At 43.2% G+C, this 14,686-nt stretch overlaps 1 protein-coding gene across 37 annotated transcripts in view; it reads right to left on the bottom strand.

Annotated features, from left to right (window-relative positions):
* Pcbp3 (poly(rC) binding protein 3) overlaps window positions 1-14,686 on the bottom strand; it is a 200,264-nt gene that overhangs the window by 93,940 nt on the left and 91,638 nt on the right. For 2 of the 37 annotated variants that reach the window (XM_030245192.1, XM_030245193.1), the window contains exon 3: window positions 850-1,036. The exons of the other annotated variants lie outside the window; for them this stretch is intronic. The gene's annotated coding sequence lies outside the window, so the exon portion shown is untranslated. The remainder of the gene's footprint in view (window positions 1-849; window positions 1,037-14,686) is intronic. 37 annotated transcript variants of the gene reach the window in all.

The following is a 14,686-nucleotide window of genomic DNA, read 5'->3' on the forward strand; positions in this document are numbered from 1 at the left end:
ACCATATTCCAGGGTAGACCCCATGCCCTAGAGTGGTTGGGTCAAAACAAAACAGGTTCTACTATTTTTCTGTTTTTTGGGGGGAGTGGGGGTTGTTTCATTTTGTTTGTTTCAGTGTTTGTTGGCTTATTGAATGGTTGTTTGGATTTTCATTTTGTGGGTTTTTTAAAGAGGGAGAAACATAAAAAATATGATCAAAATATATTTTAATGCAATATTGGATAGGTGGGGTGGAGTTCAGAGAGCTGGAAGAGGGGAGAATACCTAACAAAAATAGACTGCATTTAAAAAATGAGGGAAAACACCATATAGTTCTAAACAATCACCAACCGCTTACTTATTCTCACCCATCTCTTCATCTTTGCTCACTAGACCTGTTAGCAGAGAGCAGAGACCCTGTGCATGGTTTTATCTAATGGAGGATGTACAGGAGGGAAGCTATGTGGTGCTCGTCCCTTGGTGACATCCAGCGTCCACCTGGAGGGCCCTCTTTTGTGCTCAAAGGGTACAGAGGAATAAGCAGCACCCCCAAAGCCATAAGGAGCAACTGCAGGCAGAACCTGGTAAGGCTCTTTTCTTTCTTTCTGATCTTCTCACGGAATTCATTACACGATGTGACTTTCTAATGAGAAAGCTGCAGACTTTACTTGGTTGCACTTTAGACTCAGTCACTGGGCTGTGAGCAGCCTTCCCCAAGAGATGTAACGCCTCACTTTTCTCACTTGTGTGACAGGTTCAGTTCTCCCCGCTTCACTATGACACACATCATAAAGCCCTTCATACGGAGACCACCAGCCAGATACGGTAAGAAGAACCACCATGGGATCTGAAAACACAACAGACTGGTACCTGCATGCTGACCCAGAGTACTGAGAGAAGGTACCCTACAGCATCTAGACGTAAACCACCCTAAAGCCATGGTTCTAGGAATCAGACGAAACAATGCACCAGGAGTCACGTGAGAACAGCAACCGTCATCCCCATCACGTCTCAGGACCAGGGCCCATGGCTGTCCACATTGTGGGCTACAGCAGACCTGTGGGAGCATGCAAAAGCAGCATGAGCTCCTGACCATAACATTCTAGGTACAGTCTTAACGGGACCACTTTCCTTCAAAGTCTAAGTCTTACCTACCAATCTTAACCATTGAAGAGTCTATTTAACTGTAGCCACAGAATGAATGAAGAAAACATTGTGAATGCTGACAAGAGACAGCAAATACCCTGCAGCACTCCTGGAACCCTGGAGCTTAGACCTCTGATGACCGGGTGAGTTAAACACAGTTGAGGGCTGATCCCAGTGGCTCAGTGCATGCAGCGAGGGCTGGCGTCAGACAAAACCCCAATGCCAAGCATACGCACCCTGGCAGAGAAGCAGGGGCATCACCTCTCTGGAGCACTCTGCACCAGCATGCCTCCGTGCTGGGTTCTCATAAACACTGGCAGCATCTTTGCACCCATGGAGCAGCTGGTGAGGAGATGCTCAGCTCCCTGCCCACGGAGAGTGACAGTATGCTCTTCATCCATCTCTTCTACCTACATGCCATGTTCTTGAAGAGGGCTGACTCCCATCCTCACCCCCACCCCCACCCTGTTAGGCAGAGCTGACAGGCCAGTGGGCTAGAACTAGTAACCGAATGCTGATCCACCAGCATCCCACATGATGACTATGCGGAATAGGGTGCAGGAGCCTCTTCCATATTTCCTTTGTTAAACAAGTTGGTCTCCACCACTTAATAAAAGTGATGCTCTTGGTTTACATTAAACACACATGGGGCTCCTAGTGACCATCACCCCATGGACGGATGTGATCAAGATCTCTCAAAACTGTGAATACATTTTCTAGGTAGCATCTGTTTGGCACTCATAGGAAACCGGGATTGCACCACGGGTGCAATCCTAGCTGTGAAGGCCCCGCTAATGATTTCACTGTGTAGCTGAAACGCCCGCAGCCGCATAGCATGTGTAAAGGCGGCATCAAGTTCAACACATTTTTTTAGAAGTGAGTCTGCCAGGGGCAGAAGTCTTCATCTCATCAAGTGTTTGTGCTCAGAACATCAGGGAGGCTTCCTGTCTTAACGCAGGCCTTTGACGACAGTTGGATACACATGGTTAACAGCATGGCTGGCCTCTGCCAGTGCCACTGCAGCCTTTATCTGTGGGTGTTGTCTCAAAAAATGGTAGGGAAGGCAATTCCATGTTGGGTATTAGAGGTCAGGGAAGGGTGCAGACAATAAAGGATGGAAGCTGCTGTACCTGGTAGGGAGAATACTGCTGTCCTGGCGTTGGGCCAACTTTAGCCATAGTACCAGTCCCAAGGCTGTATCTACACCCAGGCAAAAACAAGCCAGCCAACCTTGTTTCAGCTACATGAGAGTGGGTGCCCTAACTCATGGCTTCCTTGCCCTCATCCTGGTCCCTGAGAGAGCTGGAACTGGACAGTGACCTTCCAGCTCCAGCCTCCAGTGTTAGCTGATGCTTGATCCATACAACAAGACAGGACTGGGCCACATGGAGCTGACTAATGGCTCCTAAGTCTTTCTATTCCCACACTCTCAGACCTTCATCTATTAAACTGGGGTGACAATTTACAACTTAGAAAGATAAAACAGCACAGTTCCTATGGAGGACAGGTAGTTCCTCAGTAAGTTAAATGTGGAACTGCCACATCTACATTTAATTCCCATGGAACTGAAAGCTTCCAAACAAAATAATAATAACCATCATCGTCATCCAAGAAGCTTTATGGCCAAGAAAGAAAAAACAAATAGGCAAAAACCAATGTTCATCAACAGAAAAACAGAGTGAAATAAATAATATATCTCTACAACTGTTATTCAGATATAAAAAGTAATAGGGGTCAGGGCTGTAGCTCAATGGTAGTTATTTGCACAACATCTACAAGGCCTGGGGATCAACCTCATGAGCTACAAAATAATAATAATAACAATAATAATAATAAATAAATAATAATAAATGATAAATGATAAAGCAATGAAGGTCAGAGACATGCTATAACATGAATGTACCTTGAGAATGAACATATAGTGAAGGGAGCCCATCAATCAGACTGTGGTATATGATTACACATGTCTGAAATGTCCAAGACAGGCAGATACAGAAAAGGAGACCAGTGACGGTGGGAATGGAGAATGAAGATGGCTGCTTCAGAGGATCAGGGTTTTTCTTTAGAGTGTTAAAATACTCTGCAACTGGACAGATGTGGAAGCTGGGCAAACCACAAATACACACTAGATGCACTGAGCAATGGATTGCCTTAAAAATGGTGAATTCTACAGGATATGACTCATTTCTCAATATACGGGTATATTAAAGTAATCACCACGCAGAGCTGTGTTACATTCAAAAGTTACATTTGGGGGATGTGAGAAGCAGAGAGAAACGGAGGAGAGTGCTGTTAGTCCACATCTGGTTTTTGAAGCTGCTGTTAATTATGTGTTGTTCTTCCCACTTGGGTTAAAAAAAAAATTAACTACTTCTAAATAGTCCACAAGTTAATTAGCCATGAGACCCAAAGTGAGTAGCAACCACTCTCTGGCTAAGCAAAGCCCTGGCAACTACAAGAAATTGGCCTCCAAGTAACTGGACAACATCATTTATCTCTGCAGGGACTACGCGAGTTGTGTAAATGTGGGCTGCTCTCGTGAATGTGTAGCCGGAACTCACATAAGGGGCATTTTAATCTGTGCAGCTGCCATGACAAAATTCTTAAGTAGCTCAAACAGCAAGCCTTTCTTCCTGGCACTCCCGGGGGCTGCAGGATAGGATCAGCGTACCAGTACGATCTGGCTCAGGCAAAAGCTCAATCTCCAGCTTGCCCACTCCATGCACTCTGGGTATCACCTTCCTGCCTCTTGCTAAGGGACACCATGGTCCATCAGTGGCTTCACTCAGGGCTTTAACTTAGCACCATGTCATTATGCCTGCTGGTCTCCACTGCATGTGGTCTCTCTGCCATGCTTGGTCACTTTTTGAACCCTCTCTCTGGCTCAGTCCGCACTGTCCACGCTGGACCAGAAACAGCTGCCCTAACTGTCCCACTCCAAACCTCTGGGGGCCACTGTCACAGTCACTAAGGCTTGATGCATTTCCTCTTTCCAGGAGCAAAGAAGCTCTGGCACAGTCCTGCTGGCTCTCGGGAAGACACATCTGTCTCCATGCTTGTAATTATCACTTAGCAAACACACAGAATGATGACACCACTCTTTCCTTGCCAAAATGTGACAAATAGAAAACACTGTAAAGCTATTTTTGACATTCGATGATTCTATTTAAATTAAAAGCACGAAAACACCCTTGAGGTAGTGACATTGTCCCCTCCATGTACTGTCACAACCACAGTTCTGTGCCCGCCCCCTTCTTCTACAGGAGGTCTGTCTCTGCCTGGTGTACGAGAGGGTCAGGAGAGGAGGGCAGAGCCACAGTGCCTCCCACAGAAGGGGTCAGCATACAACCAGCATGTTTGGGCTGCCAGGACCACACCCGTATTCCTGATCCTGTATCACAAAAGCAGTGACCTTAGTGGAGAAGGAAGGGTGTCTAGCAGCCAGCTTCACATTTCTAAATAATACTACTTTTTCTTCATTTATTTCAGAAACAAAACACATGCTGTATGTAAACACCCCATCAAACTAGAAGCTAAAGGAATTGTTTCATGTAGATGGAATCAAGACTAACCTCTATCAAACAACTCTCAAGCAAGACCAGTGAGCAGACTAACCCTCCCTAAGACCACAGCACCAGCCAATAGAGGATCCTAAAGATGCTAGGTGGGGGAATAAGGTAGCAGAGCCAGCTAGGCCTGGGTCTTCCCTGCATATATGGTGCTGACTGCCACAAAACCCACATCCAGTAACCAACCCTGGCCAGGTTGCCAATCAAATGCTACAGCAATACTAACAATGGGACACAAAGCAGAAGAGTAGCAAACCCATGCTCTGCCTCCCCATCAGGGCTCCCCCATGACTCTCCCCACACTCCTCCTCCTCTCCCTCCTCCTTTCCTCCTCCCCCCTCCTTCTTCCCCTCCCCCTCTTCTAAGCAGGTAATTTTGGCTTCTACACATCTGCATTTTGAATGTTTCTCTACACTCAAGTTAAAAGAATTAAAATTAAAAGGATAAATAACAAACCATCTACACTCAGTTTCTCTCACACAGTGTTTTGACACATATTACATTGTAGTGTGATGCTCTTAGTACCTAGCAGCTGGAATGTCTGCTCCACATACCTCCCAAGTTATCAGTCTATATACGACTTAAACTACAAACAGCAGCTTATCATGGCAATAAAAAGAAAGAATAGAAGCAAATGTTTATAGCAAACACTCAGTTCTACAGGACCTGAGGACAATGGTGGGACACTTATGTGTCCAGCAGGCGGCAGCTTGAGACCCTGGTGTAGTAGTCAACAGACCACATGGTGCCTGGTCCGGGAACAACACAGAAGTGTGTGTCAAAGCAATAACAAGCACACAGCTCTAAAGGAAGTAAAACACAGAGTCTTTTCATATCACCAGGGAGTGGGCTTCAGGGGAGGAGCTTCCAGAAAAATCTATGAAAATAACCACAGAAGTTATGGCACAGAACACCAAGGCTCAATGGCCTCTGGAGTCTCATGGCACCCTACTCTTGTCAGACCACAAGAAAATCTGAGAAATTCCTTTATGAGAGTGAGGTGGCTGGAAAATGCTTCCGCAGATGTTTTATAGCATTTCACCCTTAAAATGGTAGAGACTAGGCTGCACTTTAGGGTGAGCTTAAAGGAGAAGCACTGAGTGATGGAGACAGGGAGGTGGTACGATCCCTCCTTGCCCTCTTAGTTCTTCCTTTTAAGAGCATACAATGGCCATGCATGCGATGCCATGCAGAGAGGAAAGGCACTCACTTAGGCCTGCAGTGGAGCCTGAAGGAACAGAGACCTCTGTCCCACAGCCTGTGAGGAAGCTGCCATAAGGGCAGGCCTCCATCCTGAGTTCAGTCAACATGCACAGCATTACAGTAGACCCAGCAAGAAGCACCTCTCCCCACTCTTCAGCTCCTGCCCCACCCCCATAGTGAGATAATACGGAACCATTGCTTTAAGGAACAGTACACAGCAAGAGAAACTAACATAATAGCATTTCAGCCAACGATGGATCACTTGCATGGCTATGGTCCCAGAAGAACATAAAATACAAGTACAGCACATGCAATTACATATAGAAAACATATTTTATGATAATGTACAACAGTGTTACTGTTTATGTGGTTGGTATATATTCATATATTCACCATACTTTTTATTGCTATTTTAGAGTATCCTGCTACATAGAAAAACAGCTTTCTTTAAGCAGTCAGCTGTGTGACCCCTTGATGACCAAGGGGTCATCTCAGGTGACATAACAAATACCATCCAGGGGGCATGAATGTATTGGATGATATTTGGACAAAGGGGGGGGGGACACCTGATGCAACATTTCTCTAACTATGCTCCCATCATTAAATGACACGAGATTGTCTGGAAAGGAAGCACGTGGATGGAATCTACAGAGATACCTGTCAAGAAGTTCAGATTAGAAAGCACAAGCCTATGTCAGGAACAACAACAGGCTTCACCTAAAAGTTAAGTAGAGAAACCAGGTGCAGTCTAAGGGCAGGTGCAAGAAAATCTACTGGACAAACCACCAAGACTGTGTGGAAAGTAGGGAAGCCCTGTGGTACCCCCTACTTGGGCAATGGTATCTGTGCCATACTATAGCTGACAAAATAAATGTCAAAGTGAATGTATCCTACAAACATGCGGGATCATACATCCCCTGGCACTCCATACCTAGCTGCAAGTCTGTGTCATGGCTCAGAGATAGGCCACAGTGGGCAGTCAGCATCCATGGGACATCAGAGACACTACACTAGGACCCAGTGACAGGCCACAGTGAGCACCTAGCACTCTCAAAATGCTAATTTTACTACATGACAGAGAAACACTTCCTGGGAAGTCAGCATTCTGGTTATCAAACACTGAAATATAATACCAGAAGGAACAGTAAGAAAACAGTAATCAGTGGGTTAAATGGCCCAGGCCTGGCCCTGAGACTGGCTGTACACGAGATAACATAGACTTCTAAGGGTGGGAAATACTGTCAAGATCCAGGCCTACCATCCAACCTTTAGAGAGAACAAGACTGAGCTAGAGGGAAGTAAAAGTGACAGGAAGGACCTAAGTGGTTTGGCAGTGTGTAGGCAAAGGAGAGAGGCAGCAGGGAACACGGAGGGCAAAGCCTGACTTCCATGGGACACAGAATGAGACATGATGAGAAATTTCCTCCCTGTGCAGGCTGTTCAAGAAAGCAATTCAGGAAACTTTCCAAAGCACCTTGATAACTGTTGAGGTTTCCAATACATCTGGATTTGCCTACTATTTTATACTGTATTTTCTCTGTGAGGACCTTTTAAGTCTCTTGTGTTGTTTTGCAATTTCCTCCATGTCTTAGTTACAGTTTTACTGCTGTGAACAGACACCATGACCAAGGCAACTCTTATAAAGGACAATGTGTAATTGGGCTGGCTTACAGGTTCAGAGGTTTAGTCCATTATCATCAAGGCAGGAGCATGGCAGCATCCAGGGCAGGCATGGTGCAGGGGAAGAGTTTTACATCTTCATCTGAAGGCTGCTAGTGGAAGACTGACTTTCAGGCAACTAGGATGAGGGTCTTAAAGTCCATGCCCACAGTGACACACCTACTCCAGCAAGGCCACACCTCCAAATGGTGCCACTCCCTGGGCCGAGCATATTCACACTGTCACGCTCCACTATTTTACATACTTTTTTGTCTTATTATTTTTTTACTCTGGAATTAATTCCTTAAGTCTCTAGATCAGTAGCTCTCAACCTTCCTAATGCTGTGACCTCTTAATATAATCCCTCATGTGAGGTGACCCCCAACCATAAAATTTTCTTTGCTATTTCATAGCTGTAATCTCACTACTGTTATAAATAATCATGTAAATGTTTATGGTTTCCAATAGTCTTAGGGGACTCCAGTGAAAGGGTGGTTTGACCCCCAAAGGGGCCATGACTCACAGGTTCAGAACCACTGCTCTCGATGCTCCAAGTCTGCTGTTCTTACACAGTCCCAGGGCCTGTAACCCTCACCGCTCCAGTCTTGACTCACAGGCTCTCACTGATATATCAGTGTGGCTGTTCTGGGGGGACACTTGCCACATTGTTGGAAGTACAGGCACATAATTCTGCTTCTAACTCCTTAACGTCAGAATGTGCATATACGACAATGTGTGTCCCCCTAAAACTGAACACACAGAAATGCTTTTGCTAAAGGCCTACAGCTATCAAGTTATCTCCAGTTTTATCTGTATTAAATGTGTTTGGCTAGCCTATCTATTCCTGAACGATGTATTCATTAAGAATGAAATGCCAAGCAGGTGTCTTCTTTCCATTTTATAAGGTGCTGTCCAGCCGGGTCACCACCTTCCTGGGACAGGCAAGGCTAATGCTACTCATTTCTTGGAAGGTGGTGGCACTTTCCACCTGTGTTTTACCTGGAGTTTTGCCACCATGAGGCAGGAAGGCAGAGTTGTTTCTGTCTCACCTACTTGGTACTTGTCAGAATGTTTCAAATTGTACCCTGGTGGCTTTTGATCCTGGAAAACAGCTGGATATTATTTTTTCTAATATTACTTCTGCTATATTGTCTCTTCTTTCTAGAAAACCAGTTAATCCTGTGTGAAGTTTTAGGGTCCCCACTCCAATCTGATATCCTCTCTTACACATCTTTTGGCCTCTGCTGTATCCTGGACACTCATGGTAAAAGCTACAGAAAAAAGGTGCGCACCAAAGGAAGCCAAGAAGCACAGAACGTTAGGTAGCTGAGTTTGCTAAAGAGGAGCAATTCAATATGGACAAGAGATAAATCATTAGACAGGACATGGAATCCCCATACCTGTAGTCCTAGCACGTAGAGGCTGAGGAAGATAATAAGTTCCAGGCCAGCCTGGGCTACCATGGCAAGTTCTAAGCCAGAGTACACAGGTTATACAGGGCAGCCATATCAAGAAAGAAGGACAGACAGACACATTGACTGACAAAAAAAAAAAAAAAAAGATAGCCTGGGTTGATTTTAATGTTAACAGAGGCTATTCTCAAAACATCCTGACATCAAACAGAATTGTGGATATATACAAAGTTATTTCTGAAAAACATTTAGGAAATTGCATTTATAGAAGAAAATTCTTCACAAACAAAATTATAAGTCCAAGTGCGTATGATACAAAGTCTAAAAGTCATGGAGGACAGACACTAATTCCCCTAAAACACAGACAAGGAGACTTCGTAAGATCAAGACCACCTTGATGGAAAAACTCTGTCTATTTTGAGGAAGAAAATCACAGGTCAAAATTGTGATTGTGGCTGCCAAAAAAAAAAAAAAAAAAACTATCCCTCTTAGGCAACACATTATAACCAAGTAGGCTTGACTCATCAATGTTAATTCAACAAGCAACAAGCAACATGATTTATCATTTTGTAGATTAAAATTTTTTAAAACATACACTTCAATAAGCATTTGACAAAACAAACTTTTGACAAAACTAACAAAATTATAAGTAACCTATCAAAATTCATGGAATACCCATGGTTCTCAGCAAACTCCTTACCCATAGCTGTCGCTGTATGCAACTAAAACCATACTCCTTAAGAAACACTAAGTAACCCACACCTACCCCCACTCCCACCCTGAGATCAGGAATGGTGCAAGACTAGCCAGCCTCATCACATCTAGTCACCGCCACCCTGACATGATGATAATGACGAAATAAAAGAACATGTGGACTGTGGTCTTGCAAGAAAAAACAAACAAGAGCAAATACAGTAGGACTTCGAGATGCAAGTTTGGTAGTGTAAAGTCAGTTGTATTTATTATATAAGCTAGCAAGAAAAATTCAAAATGAAATCAGTTGCACCTGTGATAGTACAGAATAGAGCAAAATACTTAGAATGAAACTGAACACAGCGCAAGCCTTGCCATGTAAAAACTACAAAGCACTCATTGTTGGAAGATTTAAAAAGACCTAGAGAAACATAAGCCACTCTGTCTTCCTGGATTCAAAGACTTCCTGTTGTTAGCATGGGAATGCCCCTAGATCTATCTGCAGACTGGAGGCAATCCTTGGCAAATCTGCCCTTATTTGCAGGTCTGGGCAAGCTGACCCCCAAACTCACAATGAATTATAGGTGATTCAGAATAGCCTGAGCAACCTTGAGCCACAAGAACAAAGGCAGAATGTTCATCCTGGCCTGTTTCAAAGCATTGCTAGGCTAGGCCTGCAGGTGTAGAGAGAGTATGCTCTGGCACAAGAATATACCTGTGAGTCATGGGTTAGAACTGGGAATCCAAAAATAAACCTCATATCTATAACTAGATCTTTTTTTTTAACTAGAATGCTAAGACCTTTCAAAGGGGGAAGAACAGTCTTTTCAACAAATTGTGTTATGACAAATGGGTCTCCTCATGCAAAAGAGTACTTTTGGACCCCTGATTCACACTATATGCTGAAGGTAACAACAAAACCAGACAAAAGGGCTAAGATTAGCAAGCTCTTAGAAGACATATAGGTGTGAATTTGATTTATATATATTTATTGAAGGCCTGGGAATAGGCAACAATTTTTTTTAAACATGACTTGTAGTATAAGTAGCTAATAGGAAGAAAAATGGATAAATTGGGCCTGATCAGAATTAAAAGCTTTTCTGTGTCAAACGACACTACCAAAGTTAAAAGGGCAAGCCATAGAATGGAAGATATTTTATGATGGTCTTATATTTGATAATAGAATTGCATCCAGAAAAGCCAAAGAACCCTTACGATTCAACAATAAGACAAACAGCTAATTAAAAATAGGCAAGGAATTTGAATGCTATTTCTCCAAAGATACACAAGTGACTAATAAGCAACATTCAACACTGCCAGCACTGTGGAAATGGTCAACAATGCCCCAATAAGGTACTTTCCTACCTACTAGCATAGCACCTGTTCAAAAGCAAAGATAACAAGTGTTGACAAGGATGTGGCAAAAATCAGAATGCATACCCATCTTGTCAAAGGGCAGAGCATCTTTGGAAGACAGTAGAGCATTTCCACAAAGTTAAACACAATGTGTTCTGGAGGCTGTGAGGGAAAAATGTTATCAACAGTCTTAGTCACATACAGACACTGGATGCTGTATTATAACAGTGCCAAGCAAGATGTGCTCACGGGACAACAATGGGCTCAGGAATGGGAGTAACCAACCAGTTTCCTATTGGGTGTGAGCCCCAGTCTGATACTGTAAACCCAGCCCTTCTGTCCATAGAACCTAGTGGGGTTGATACTGAATATGTGTGTATGTGAGTGCATGTGGAAATAGTGTAAAAGCAAGGAGGAGAAGCAGATGCTGATTCGCAGGCACAGCAGCTACTGTATTCTTAAAGATGTGATGACTGCATAAGACCTGCATCAAGGCTGGACCCATCCATGTTCCTTCATGGAGGGGGCAGGGGTTCATAGTCCCTCTTCATGCCATGAGGTTCTATAAGGCAGCAAAGGGCTACTGAGAGGCGATTTCTTTCAGTGGTGTAGCCCGTGCTCCCACAAATAATCCCTCATCTAGATTGATGTAAGTAGCCCTATTAAACTCGCTGATTCATTCACTCACACAAACACACACACACACAAACACACACATTTGTTCATATTTAAAGATAAAAATAGAAAGTTGAATTAAGCTTTTAAAAGAAAGCATAATGGTTAACCTATCAAAGAAAACTTTAAGTACAGTTTGAGAGACACACAGATATGGATATCAAGTTTAACTTACTAAACACGTACAAAATGCTCAGGCCCTCAAACTGCAGGGCAACAGAACTTCCAAACACAAAACCATTTATGAGACAGGACCACAATACGCCATCCTACACATGTGTAAAAGTAATATGGAGACCTTCAAGTCTACAGCCAAGCCCTTGGAAATCAAAACACTTTAAATGCTTTAACACGTAGGGCAGAATGGGCACACATTTTAATCCCATCACTCTGTAGCCTAATCTACAAAGCAAGTTCCAGGCTAGCCAAAACTGTATAGGGAGACACCCTCCCCAGGTCAATTTTACACACACACACACACACACAAACACACACAAACACACACAAACACACACACACACACACACACACACACACACACACACACACATATATATATAGCATTCCATGAAGGCATGCTAAGCAATATATATATCTATGCTAAGCAAACCATGGAGAGCAAGCAGTTAGTACCACTCCTTTATATACATATCTGGGTGTGTGTGTGTGTGTGTGTGTGTGTGTGTAAAACCCAGGACTATCTTATCTACCTAGAAAGAGGGCATTTTCTTGATTGCTATGATATTGCAGGACTGAGCCTACTGTGGACAGTACCATCCCTAGGTAGGTGAGCCTGGGCTCTTTAAGAAAGCTAAACAGAGACCAGAGAAAGAAAGAGAGAAAGAGAAAGAGAGGGAGAGGGAGAGAAAGAGAGAGAGAGAGAGGGAGAGAGGGAGGCGGAGAGGAGAGGGAGAGAGACCCAATCAGTGAGTGGCATTCCTTTATGGTTTCTGTTGCAAACTCTTGTCTTGCTTTCCTTCTTGCCTAGATGATGGAAAGATGAAGTACGTCCTACCTCCCAGTGAAGCGATCATATGACTCCATCAGTGAAGTCCATCCATAACTAAATCACGGCCCTCATAAGGCAATTACCAAGCAAGGGTTAGATCCAGCAGCTGGGGACCAAGCCTTTCAACACAGGAGCTTTGGGGGAGGGGACTGTAATCTAAACCACAGCCCAAAAACTACTTTTGTTTTATTGTATTATATTTTGTTTTGCTATACTTTTAAAATCAATGGATGAATGAAAACCTAGATGCTAGGGTAAAGGCTAATAACAACTGTCATTCATACTTGCTGGGGGAGGGAAAAATCTGTTCGCATCAATAGACTGACAATGGATGTATCAACTACCCCCACAGGACTCATGTTCAGGAGAAGCTGGATGTAGAATTAAACTCCACAGCTTTTGCTTTTTGTTTGTTTTTGTTTTTTCATATCTGTGCTTTTTTATTTGGTTATAGTTTCATGGTCTCTTTTTTTTTTAGAGGTGTATCTTTTGGGGGGCAGTATTTTGTTTTCTTGATATGGGGAAGGGTTTCATTTTTGTATTGGGTTTTTGGTTGGTTGGTTGTTTTTTGTTTTTTGGTTTTTTTTTTTAGAAAAAATTAAAGTTAGGTGAATAAGGAGGAGAGAGGATCTGGAAAGATTTTCAGGGAGGGAAGAATATGATCAAAATATAGTTAAAGTTAAAATTTGTTTAAATGATTAAAATTATTATAAAAATAATATAGCATGAATGAGTTCCTCTAATTCGGGTTTAGAAAAGGCATGAGCCAAGGAGAGTGGTGGTACACACCTTCAGTCCCAGGACTGTAGAGGGAGAGGCAGGCGACGTTAATCAGTTCAAGACCATGCTGATCTACAAGGCAAGTTCCAGGCTACCCAGGGACTCATAGTGAAATTATCTCAAAAACTTGAAATTCAGATGGAAGAATGGATATAGTTTAAAATTAAAGTGATTGACACAGAAGGGAAAAAAGGCAAGGTTAAAAAATAAAGGACAGGGGCTGGAAAAATGGCTCAGTGGTTAAGAACACTGGCTACTCTTCCAGAGGACCCAGGTTCAATTCCCAGTACCCACATGGCAGCTCACAACTGTCTGTAACTCCAGTTTCAGGGGACCCACCATCCTCATACAGACATACATGCAGTCAAATCACCAATGCACATAAAATAAAGATAAATAATTTTTAAAAAGTAAAGTACAAATAATAAATTGCAGAGAATATCTTGAACAGGGCTGGAGAGATAGTTAAGTTATTAACACACTTGCCACACAAGAACGGGGTTCCTGGGGCTCACTGGGGAAAAAAGCTTTAGATCTCAGTGAAAATAATCCTGTCTCAAAAACCAAGGTGGCAGCTGCTGAGAACTGACCTCTACACTCATGTACATGAACATACACACACACAATACACCACAACAAAAGAAATGGTATCTTTAATGTATCTACCAACAATCCATCCATAAAATTTTCCTAAACAGACGGAGGCAAAGATCAAGAAAAATGTATAAAAGTCATGAAAAGAAAATATTGAGATAAAACAGATGCCCATTTCACTGAAAGAAATGCAATTTAAAGCATCCATCACTTTGGGAAAAACTCGAGCATTTCAGAACAGACTCTGTAGGTCCAGCACTGGCTGTGAAGCCACTTAGACATGGTGGGACATGGTGACTGCTCTGGGAAGGGGATCTAGGACTGGCATCAGACCCAAGGGCTACCTTTGCAAAACTTTCCAATAACATGAGAATACAGATGCCCAAGGTCTCCCATCAGAGCACTGCTCAAAATTTCAAAATACGATAAACACTCTAACAGATGATGAAGCAGCCTAGAGAGCAGAGAGGAAAAGAGGGTCTGGCCCTGGTTGACTTGAAGAAGACAGAGACATAGAAAAATCTCAGAAACACAGGCCTGGAAGGCTGCATGACACTCTGGACCAAACTAATTCAGTTCTCGGCTCAAAAAGTTAAAGTAGCAAATGTTGT

The sequence above is a fragment of the Mus musculus genome, chromosome 10 (assembly GCF_000001635.26).
Source record: "Mus musculus strain C57BL/6J chromosome 10, GRCm38.p6 C57BL/6J".
Taxonomy (NCBI): domain Eukaryota; kingdom Metazoa; phylum Chordata; class Mammalia; order Rodentia; family Muridae; genus Mus; species Mus musculus.